Source organism: Urocampus carinirostris, chromosome 20 (assembly GCF_059441175.1).
Source record: "Urocampus carinirostris isolate Australia breed hairy pipefish chromosome 20, RoL_Ucar_1.0, whole genome shotgun sequence".
In the NCBI taxonomy this organism is placed as follows: domain Eukaryota; kingdom Metazoa; phylum Chordata; class Actinopteri; order Syngnathiformes; family Syngnathidae; genus Urocampus; species Urocampus carinirostris.
In genome coordinates, this window is record NC_142368.1 from 8,393,065 (window position 1) to 8,404,888 (window position 11,824).

At 43.0% G+C, this 11,824-nt stretch overlaps 1 long non-coding RNA gene across 1 annotated transcript; it reads left to right on the forward strand.

Moving 5' to 3' along the window:
- Positions 1–313: 313 nt before the first annotated feature.
- Positions 314–7,669, forward strand: LOC148346150 (uncharacterized). The gene is made up of 3 exons (XR_015848256.1): positions 314–389; positions 3,950–4,025; positions 7,452–7,669. It is a non-coding gene; the product is annotated as an uncharacterized LOC148346150 (long non-coding RNA).
- Positions 7,670–11,824: the final 4,155 nt, after the last annotated feature.

Sequence of the window (11,824 nt, forward strand, 5' to 3'; positions counted from 1 at the left end):
AAAGTTGTTTGCCACCCGGGCGGAGACGTTTTGAAAAGTTGTACGCCCGACGTAAAAGATACACGCCCCGGGCATCCAGGCAGACGTTATTTCAGACACTATTCTAATGCAGGTTTCAGATCAGGGAAAGTTGTAATTCGAGACTTTGAAACTCTCTCTGGTTAAGGGGTAACCAAATAAATGTGACTCTAGTTGTTGTTAGCTGAAAACAAACTACTGATTTTCAAACAGTTGTCACCTCCTTTGATATTATTCATAGTGGGAAATAGTTTTAACCTCCTGTCCTAATCAGTCCCCTCTATCACTTATTACAGGTTATTTTCCCGCTCCTGGTTTTTGTTCATGAAGCATTCTCGGCTGAAGATAACCTGGCCTGCTCCATGGTAAAGGTAAGACAATATAAGCAGTTATCAATCTGTTAAACCCGAACTCCCTTTTCCCGTAATATGTGTACACGATTCAGATGTAACAACTAATTAAGATGCATGCGTATGTGCGAACCGTCCACCGCCTCGCTGCCATGTGCAATATCTCTTTGTGGGCCTAATTATGTCTTTAAGTGTGTAATTAGGGGGCGAATCTAATTGGCGGTTTGCACACACGACACGCTCGCGGTTGGAAAACACAATTCACGGTTGACACTTGGCTAACGCGACCGTTTAGCATCTGCAACAACTGGGTACTGCCTACACAGGCCAAAAAGAAAACAATGGAACTGTTTTTTCCATTCTCTAACATTCATCTCTGGTACCGTTAATCAAAAAAAGTGTGATCATGAGATAAAATGGTATGCCTTCTTGTATGTCATCTATATGAATCTTGTTCCAGTGCAGGGGTGTCAAAATCATTTGAGCTCGGAGACACATGGGAGGACAAAAAAAGATTTCGGGGTCTAGACAAGTAAAGGAATGGCATAAAAAGCGTGCCTTAGGTTGAGGGCTGAGGGCCTTTTCAGAGGTTCACAATTAAATCATGATTTTAGATTTGATTATTAAATGATTATTGAGGATTTTTTTCCTTTTTTTCCTCTACTAAGATTTGATCTCGTTTAATGTTTAGCAACTGTACATTTGTAAAATAAAACGAAAAAACAACAATCAAATACATTCCCACTATAATTTATTTACTTTAGGGAAACTCGTGCAGACTGGAAAGTAACAAAAATAGCGTGCAAACACAAGTTTAAATGATGTATTTGATCATTTAAAAGTATCGCTGCTTTTTATTTTTTAATCAAAATGTTTAGCTGAGGCAGCACGACGGCTGAGTGGTTAGCGGGTCCACGACACAGTTCTAGGGTAATGGGCTCAAACCTTCCTGTGTTGAGTTTGTATGTTCACCCCGTGCTTGCGTGGGTCTCCTCCGGGTACTCCGGTTTCAAGTCAAGGCAAGCCTCCAGATTTCTACAACTTAACTGTCCAGTTGTCTCCAGTGGCAGATACAGTTGAGTGTCATCTGCATAGCAATGGAAACTAATATTGTACTTGCGGATAATATCACCAAGCGGAAGCATATATATACCAAAAAGAAGGGGACCAAGTACAGAGCCCTGTGGAACGCCACAGGGGACGTCAGAGTGTTTAGAGGTCAGATTGCCGTAATTAACACATTGCATCCTGTCTGACAGGTAGGATCTAAACCATGAGAGTACAGTTCCTGAGATTCCGATGCATTCCAGACGAAAAAGTAATATGTTTCCTCCAACATTCCTAAAAACAGGCATGTAAGATTAATCGGCCAGTCCAAATTGTCTATAGGTGTGAATGAGCGAGTTTTCTGTCTCTGTGTCCCCTGCGACTGGCTGACAACCAGTTCAGGGTGTCCCCTGCCCATTGCCCGAAGATAGCTGGGATGGGCTCCAGCGCCCCCGCGACCCTACTGAGGATAATCGGTGCAGAAAATGGATGGATGGGTGTTTAGCTGAACATGGAAACCTGTTTTTTAAGTAAAATAACGATTTGGAGAGTTTTCGTAATGGCACTCAGCAAATACAGCTACAGTGGGTGCTTGGCGACATATTTAAAACATTGTTTGAAATGATGCAGCTCATTTCTCTCTTGTGCTTCTCTCAGCATTGTCTCGCGGCCCAGATAAAATCATTTAGCGGGCCACATTTATCCTACGGGGCATGAATTTAACATTTGTGTTCTAGTGGTTAGGATTCTGCACTCCCACCACCAGGACCCTGATTCTATTCCCGTTGCATCCAATGTTTTGCAATTGTGGTCAGTGCTAATTTCCGACTACCTCGTGCATAACGCACCCCCAAACTTTGAATTCATTTTATGTAAAGAAAAAAATCTGCGTTATACCCGAATAAATATGGTAATGGAATTCCTTCGTAACGCGGTAGTCCTAACACTGCCCCTCGTCCCCCTCGACTCCTCCCTCTCCATGCAGACATTCTAGCACCCGCCTTCATCCATCGTTTGTCTGTCAAGGTGGGAGCTCAGCCAATCCATCAAGGGTCGAGACATTCTCCACGTGTGAACGACCAAATACGGATGTCGTGTTCATGTATCAAAGTGCAGACGCACTCTGCATGGAGCTTTGAGCCAAGTCTACCTTTTAGCCTTTTCTCTCTTTTTCTTAAAAGCTCATGATGCGTGATATGCCATCATGGCGCATTGGCTTTGCTTCTGATGAGACGTCACATCATGAAGTGAAGGTTCGTCTCTGTGGTGGGGGACACTCACTGATAGTGTTTGTACTAGCATGTTACAGAGGAACCCTGTGGTGATTTCTGCAAACATTTATGGCGCCCTTCTAGAGAAGTTATCAGTCATTATTTTATTCATGTACAGGGATCCCTCGGTTTTCATGGTTAACGGGGACCAGTATCGCTCGCGAAAAGTGAAGATAGCGTTGCACCTTACTTACTGAGAGTATACGACTGTAACAAAAAAAATGATCCAATTATAAATAATAACCCGGAACACAAAACGGCAATTACAACTGAATACAATGATGGTGGTATGTCTCAACACAGAATATGAGAACGCTGACTTTCTCCTCATGGAGATTTTCTCCCTACTGTACATACTTGCTTCTAAACCGAATTTACAACTATAAAATAAAATACTAAAATCTGGAAGTCAGTTCATACGCACATATTTGGTTGTAGCGAATGGTAGGCGTTGCATGAGAAGGGGGCGTGTCTTATACAAAAACAACAAACCAACAATGATATGAGCACAGATTTTACAGCAAAAGTATTTTAATTTTCTTTAACCTCCTAAAACCAGGAGTCCACTTGCTTGGACATAAATGCACATTAAACATGAAGCTCAGATCTTGTGTGATAATAGTCTTTATTGTCTTTGATAACAACGCAGTACATTGATTGCATCCCCCCTGACAACATTATTATGGTGCTAGTTGAAACGAGCAAGACAATAGTCTCGATCCCATCCAAATACTTGGCGGTATCAATAATATCAATTTTTCAATTTTTTTAAATCCGTTTTTGGATTAATCTGCCCACCTTTCCAGTCCGGCCCTATTTTATTTTTTTAACTTGGCCCTTCAGACCCTTTGACTTTGACCCATGTCTCAAAACCACCTAACATATTATACAGTACGTGTACCGATACTCCTTTTTAAAGCTAGTGTGTTATTCTTCCCGCTCCAGGTTAAAATAGCTTAATAACATCATGCTGGATAACTTTCTTAAAACACAATCGATCGATGCCAGTTTTGAGCTTTATTGGAGTATAAATGACGTCAAAGCCCTTAAAAATGCTTAGATTTCACTGAAACAAAATTTTATGTATCACGCTTGATGTTGTTAAACCCACAAAGAAGCCTCTCTCGCTTGATATTTTTAAGAGCGAGGGGCCACTAATGTCCCTACTCCCTTTGCGCCTCTCGTGAGCAGAATGCACAAAAGCAATCTCTGTATTGATGGTTTGTGTTTTCATAAAAATCAATAGTGCTTGCCTTGTGTCAGGTGGGGTCAACTCTCCAATTCGATTTCCTCTTGGGATGGAGCCACGGGACCAGGGGGCCAAGGGGCCACGGCTCAGGTAGGGGTCCGTGTGTTTGCTTATGCATGTGTGTGTGATGTATAGTATATCACACTGTATGTCTTAGGGTCATGCGCCATTGCAGCATCTCTCAGGGACAACCTTCAATTTATAAACTCAACAGATGCTTCGATTGAAACGTCCCCTCTGTTACGGTCTGATATTTTGATATTTAAAAATGACTAAACAACGTTTTGCATTGTATAGTGCAGAGCAAATAAGCCCAGCACAAAAATGACTTCCACCTTTTTTGTTTCAAATTACTCACTTTGGAATGGATGGAACGACTGTGTCCTCTTTTGTACAGTTACTGTTCAGACTAATTTACCATGTACCATAATGAAATCTGATAACATGCAGTTTTGAATGTAATTAAAACATCCAAGGCAATGTATTGATATTGTACGTAATAATGTCGATTGGAGGGACATTTTCAAGGACAGATAATTATCCAAATTTCTCACTTATTTGGCTTTCTAACAAGTTTAACAATTTCAAACACCGTCACCCCATACCGCGAGAATCAGATATCTAAGACCACGCCCATGGGGGCAAGATCTAGTCGAGCGTCACTGGTCCATATAAAAAGAATTGGCTGAGCAATAGCTTTTTTCCTTTTTCTTACCTGGCTGGCTGACTCGTTAAGTTCAGTGAGGCCATCAGGGGCACAAGACCAAATCTCTTTGCATCAAGTAAGAGATGTTTGCATTTTTTTTTATGTACAAAGGAATCTCTCCAAATCGACTAGCATTATAGCGGGGAACTTTCATTTTGTGATAGTAATTACCAGACTTTCAGGGCTCAAAAACTCCCATAATCTCCGGCACCTTCCCCTCCACTTTTTTGTCCTATCATCAATTCTCTGTGTTAATAAATTGTGTGTGTTATTCAATCAAGCTGGTTCATTAATTCCATTTTCTTGGGATTAGTAATTCATATTAGAACTCAAAGATCTCAAAGTAATAACATAATTTAAATTTTTATCAGTGTAGGAAATTCTAGCATCCTTCAGAGAACAAAAAAGATTTATGGTGGAGCACAAGCAACACCTCGAGGCAAATTCGTTTATTGATTGCAGTAAAGAATAATTGGTTTCAATCGTTAAAATTGCTTTTTTTTAATCACAGGAACCCCAAAATATGGGGGGTTTTTAATATACAAAAAAATAATAATAATAATAAACATTGAATTATCTACTTTACACTTTCGATTCACCGCAATTTAGAGGCGTGCTGATTCTATTGAGATCGGATATTCGCCGGACACAAGTCAGATGAAAGGAAATGGATTTCATTCGATATCTCAAATATTGGCTCCAGTGTTGGAGTTTATATTCGAGCAGTCCTTTGTAGTTTCTAATATCAATGTGCATTATTTAAGACGATCGATTATGCTAACCAGAATCGATTCAAGACGCCAGAATGTTCAAATTCAAACCTTAATAATTGTTTGAATAGCATTATTGATATTTTATATTCTATTTTCCCTGGGTGTTTAGCACATATTTCCATTCACAAATCCATAAGTAGTTTGTCCCCTTCCAAACGTTTCCTGCACTAAAGTGTTATTGATGAGCCGGCGGGAGCTCCGGCCCGAATGTGCGAGGGCATAAAAGTGTCGTAAAGTACGTTGAGTGACAAGCGAATTGCCGCATAAATACAGAGCGTTTACCGTTTTATCTTCATTTGGGATGCATTGGAAGCTTTTTAGTGGTGCGTAAAGACTGCTGGAATCCCCTCAACACACCCGCACACATACAGAAACCATTTACACTGCTAGACTGGAGAGCTGCAATTCTCCTGGGCACCGCACATCAGAGATGAAATATAGCTTCCAGTGGGAGACTGGGTAACCCTCCACACAAACAAGCATACACGAGCGGTGGGGGGGGGCTCAAAAAAGATGAAAACCAGGATCCTAGAAAACGGAGAACCCCTGCAGTGCAGAGAATTGGTCCTTCAATGTCTTAACCACATAAACCTGGATATACAGTACCTTGACATATTTATAGTATTGTCCCTAGCTCTGTTATTTGGAAGATTCTCTTCACAGCGGTCATTTTCACATTGAAAAATAGTAAATCGTGAGAGCTGTCTCCAGGTGTTTCATTTGATTTCGGATTATGTCCACACGCAGTGGAAAATGTAACCTTTTCTTTTAGAAGTTATATCCGTCAGATATTTTGATATTGATCTCCAGTGTATTTAAACAATATATATTCAGAGTAACTGGAAAAGGAAAAATGTCGACACACATTGAATAAAATATTATTGATATTGTCATGGTCGCCTTGGCGACCGGTCTGCCCCGCCCCCTGGGCACCAGCTGAAGCAGTTCAACTAATCGCGTGTCTGCTATTTAAGGCTGGATTGTGGGCTTTGCGGGGGCTGGCTCATTATATACACATTGTCCGCTCTGTTATGCCTTGTCCTGTTTTGTTGGAAGAAGCCTGTGTTTGCACGTTTTGTTAAAACCTGTTTGTTCTGTCTTGTCCCTGAGTTATGGACAACTTTTATTTTGGTAAATAAAAGTTTTGGATCGTCACGCAATTGAGTTCTCCCTTCCTGCCTCCTGCCTCCGTTCTGGTCCGGTCACCCCTTCCATTCCGTGACAGATATTTACTTTGAGATTAAAGGCGATTCAAAAATAAAATATACGGTTCATTTGTTCCCGGGTCATACTTGTACCTCGTATCTCTCATATGTCGAGCAAATTTTCCCAATACGAAATAACTGAAAAGCAATTAATCCGTTCCCGGCCTGCCACAATCATCCAAGTTTACTCGTAACAGATGTAAAACACATCTTCATAATCAGTAAAAACAAATCATAATATTAATTGAACATAAACATACAGTACTTGGATAAATAAGATAATAATAAAGTGACTGAAAAGCTGGCAGTGAGCGATCTCGAGCGGTCTCTCGTGCTAGCGTCTAGAAATTCTTTTAACTTGAATTTACTCCCATATGTCAGGGTGGAATCTGTGTCAGACCCAGGTGTTCTACCAGAGGCTTGGGAATTTTATGGTTCTGCACAGTATCTTAGGTCATCTTCTTGAGGGAGACTCGCTTGCACAACCTGGCCCAGTTCGAGGAGGAGAAAGCAAAGTCAACCCATTGGTGGCCGCCGCCAACAGCCTGGACAATTTGTGCCGCATGGACCCGACCTGGCATCCGTGGCTATAAAGACGAAAATGGTTTAAAACAGAAAAACAGGCTCTCAGTTTTTGTACATCGTAACATTTTTCCCTTTTTGTTATAAAACAAAGATGTTCCGACTGGAATCTGTTGGAATCACTCTTCCGGTTTGGAGATTACCTGCCTCCACTATCATGGGGACCACGCTGACCCTGACCTCCACCATCTTTTCCAACTTCTTTTTCAAGCATTGCTAATTCTCCATTTTCTCGTGTTCCTTCTTCCAGGTGTTGGATTGTCACGTCTATCATCACCACCCTCCTCTGCTCTTTGTCCACCACCAATATGTCTGGTTTGTTAGCAAGGAGCTGCTTTTCATTCTGAGAGAGGCAAGATGATCAGGACCGAGGGGACTGACCTACCGGACAGCAACATAGGGGAGACAGCTTCAAGTACCTGGTTATTCCACAGGCTAATGGGAATCATGAAGATACTTTATGTTCGAGTGTATACATTTTCATGATATTTCTATCTGACCTGATTAAGAACTATACAAATAAACATGGCTCGACTTGACTTGACAAGAGGTCACAAAGAAGTCAACCACAGCCAAATATTTCCAGAGAGTAAGGCAGGTCCTAAAAGCCAGCTAGATAGTAGAAACTGGGTTGGAGCCATCATTCCCTAATGGTGTCAAAGGCTGGCCAAAAGTGGGGATAGACAAGACAAGACAAGAAAGCTCCTCACCATGCACGGAGCGTGCCACCCCAAGTCCAGCACAGTGAGGCTATGCGCTAAGCGGAGAGAGGGGGAAGAGCATCAATATCACGGTCCAGGATGAAACATTGAAAATCCAAGAACACATTGAACAAAAGACCCCAAAATATGACCTACTGGTTGAATGTCTCAGGCAGCAGAACCCTGATGAGAGTTTAGAGGAAGAGGAGCAGACATCTGAAAGGAAAAGCCACTACATGGAATGTACCATCATCAGATAGAAGAGGTGTTGACATCGTGAAATCCTACTGGTGGCTGGAAATCGCAGGCTGGACAGACAGCACAGAGGTCATGGTGCAGGCCATCAGTACAAGAGCCATAGAGGCCTGTCAGGTTCTATTAGAGTAGATCAAATTTTAAATCCAGACCCTGAAATAGCTCACATCATCGCAGGGTGTAAGATGCTAGCTGGATCAGCAAACATGCAAAGACACAACCGAGTAACTGGGATGGTATACAGGAACATCTGATGGGTATATACACATGTACATACATGAATGCCTGTAAAAAGGTTTTGTTCTTTGGTTTTAATGTATTGCAGACCGTTTTATTGTATACTAATGTCATGATTACCGATGTGATGCACCTGTGCCCGCTCCTTTGGCGCCAACGGCCTCGGACTTTGATTGGCTCCCTGTCGCTATTTAAACCCACGTCTATCTGTCACCTGTTATCAGTCCGTCTGCAAACCTCAGTTTACTCTTGGCAAGCACTTTTTGACCCTTACTCCCACCCGTCCCATTTTTTGTTCCTGTCTGTTCCCTGGCTTCGACCCGTTTTTTGATCCTGACCACGTTTTTTGCTCTCCTGTCCCGGCTACTGACCCGTTTTTTCTGTTCCCGACACCGCCATCGCTCGCCACAAAAGTCCCACTTCTGCGTTCAGAGCAGCCTGCTTCCCGTGCCCAGTGATCACCGGGTCGTGGGTGCAAACCTTTCCCTTCTTCTAATAAAACTAAAAAAAAACGTAACGCAAGTGGGTCCTGTCTCCGTTCTGATCCTGACAACTAATTCTTTTAAAACAGCGCAATTTCACCTACCAGGGGTCGAAAAACGAGGGATCATAATTGAAAAAGGCTTTTCACTGCGTAACATGTTGATTTGAAGTCAATCAATCAGCAACCTCATGTGAGGAATTTTCTTTTCAGATGATCTTATAATTTCTGGCGGCAAATCACCTTTGCTTGGGGAAAATGAGTGTAGGAGATGTAGAAAAACGAAGGACAGGTATGGAACCCCCGCCCGTACCTCCTAAGACCCCCCCACCCCCTGCCATTTTTCTCACATTGTTTCCTGGGTGATCCCAGCCATCTGTCCGTGAATATGAATGTTGGCGGAATGTGTCGACACGCCGCAGAAAGGGGAAATGAAAATGAAATGAGCCCAGTGCCCCCACTCCCTCTGAGATCCCCGACGCCCCCCCCCCCTTACCCCGTTCTCACTTTCTCTCTCCCCGCTGATCCCCTGCATGCTCCATCCTCTCCTCAATCTCATCACCTCCTCCCTCTCTCCATCCTTCCTCCGGTATCATCCTCATCCCTCCTTCCAACCCCTACCGACCCCCCCTCCCGGGTAATCAGTGTGCTCCCTCATTCCACGGCGTGCAAAGACACATTGATCCGGCAGCACACGCTCACCAGTCGGCTTGTGCATACCTACACGCTCACAAATACACACGGACACACTGTTGTACGCCACCGCTGTCTTCTAACACACATTAACACACACACATTGATCCGCCCCATGGGTCAAGTTCAATAGAAACAGCCTTTTTACCCCCTCCTCCCGATGCTACTCTCCCCCTTTCAACCCCCACACACAATAAAGACAATTGGGGAATTGACAAATCACTTTCTGCTTTGCCCGCTTTTTAGTTGCTCAGGCACATCAGAACACTTGATTTAGCTGCAAACAAGCTGAATGGAAATGATGAAAACAAGAAAATAGAACACGCGTCCTGCAGCGCCAAACTGTTTTTTTTTTTTTAGTCATTTTTTTCTGGAGAAACATGCTGGCACAGGCACAAAATCAAAGCACTGGAGACACACAGGCCAAAGCATGCTGGGATTGTTAACATACCTGTCAACCTGTACGTTTTTGCCGTACGAAGTACGTTTACTATGCATTTTAAGACGTGTATGTGTCATGTCCAGCATGGTCGCCGTGGCGACCGGCTGGCCCCGCCCCCTTGGCACCCGCTGTAGCAGATTTTCTAATTTGCGTGTGTGCTTCTTAAGGGCGGGTTTTGGGGATTGCCGGTGGCGGGTTCATTGCAATACTTTGCATTATTCTGTTCTGTTTGACTTGAGGAAACCTGTACTTCTGAGTAAAAGCCTGTTTTGTGAGAATTCCTAGTCTGAGTTCCTGTTTGCCTGTAGGCCTGTTTTTGTTTTTGTCCCTGAGTGTTGGACGACTTTTATTTCCTTAATAAAAGTAACTGATCGTTAACGCGAATGAGTTCACCCTTTGTGCCTCCTGCCTCCGATCTGGTCCGGTCTCGTGACAGTACGACGTACAAGAAAATCTGTACGAAAAAACGCAAATTTGTCAATTATGGGTACCATCCGGTATACACCGACTATCACGAAACGGCAAATCAATCAAGTCAAACGAGTTAGCTGGGGTAGCCTCTATCTCGGTATCACTATTTCCGTTGCAAACGAAGCGAGCGGTTTGATGCTACTGTGGGCATGCGTCTGCCGCCTCGGATTTCATGTGATAGTTATGTAATAAAATGAAGTCCGTCAATTTTTAGAGAACCGGATTTGTCGGCTCAACTCATTAAAAAGAGCCGGCTCTCAAACGGCTCACTTGCTTTGATGCATTATATTACGAATGTCACGAAGTGGAGCGGGAAACAGGAAAAAAGGACCCATTCGCGTAGACACACTCACAATTTATTGGGGGAAGGATGAGGAGGGTGCGCACACTCGATCCGGGGATCGATGGTCGCGGAGTGGATTAGAAATCCAAACAAAAGACAAGTTGTCAAAAACAAACAAACGGATCAGACCAAAAACAAAACAGGATCAAATACGGGCAGATTCACAGAACTAGGCATTTAACAGGTTTTAACAGAAGTCTCACAGAGTTTAACCAGGTTTAACAAACGTTCCAGCAACAACGCACAGTATAAAAAGGGGCGCGCTTAGGTACTCCAAGAGCAATCAGTCCAATGCGTCTCAGCCGGTGTCAAGGGGCGGGGCCAGCTGGGCGCCACGACAACCAATCATTATTGTTGTATAAAGAAGTTAAGAAAAAAAAAGAAGTATAAAAGGAGAAAATTAAAAAAGACAGGTTTGTGGTTATCCCTTTAATCAGTATATTACCAACAATAATTTTATGCAGAAAATGAATTAATAATTGGAATAAGAAAATCTAATATTTGTCGTGATTGCCTAAGTGAAATCACCTGGGGCAATCGTTGGGCGCGCTGGAGCACACTTCCTGATTGGCTGACGTTCTCCTCTTAAGCGGTCTGCGTCCAGAGAGGGACGTCGGATTGTACTTTTTGTATCCCTGTGTGTTTCTCCAGACTACAGAGTACTTACGACTCCTCTTGCCTGATTCATGCCTGCCTTCCGTTTTGACCTGTTTCCGTCCCATGTTTTTTGACCTGCTCTCCTGCCCTGACCATCGACTTACCTGATAAACTGTACCTTCCGCTTACCTGTCACGGAGCTGCCATTCCGGCCAAGGAGGTTGATGGCGTCACAAGCCAGCTCCAACAACTCTTTCCAATAAAAACTCCTTTGAAACAAGCGCTATTGGATCCGAGAGTCCGTCCTGGTTCTTGACATGATTCTTCTTAATTATATTTGCATGTTTTTTTTTCCTTCTACAATGAACGTCCAAGCGACTTCATTTTTGAACTTTTTTTTATA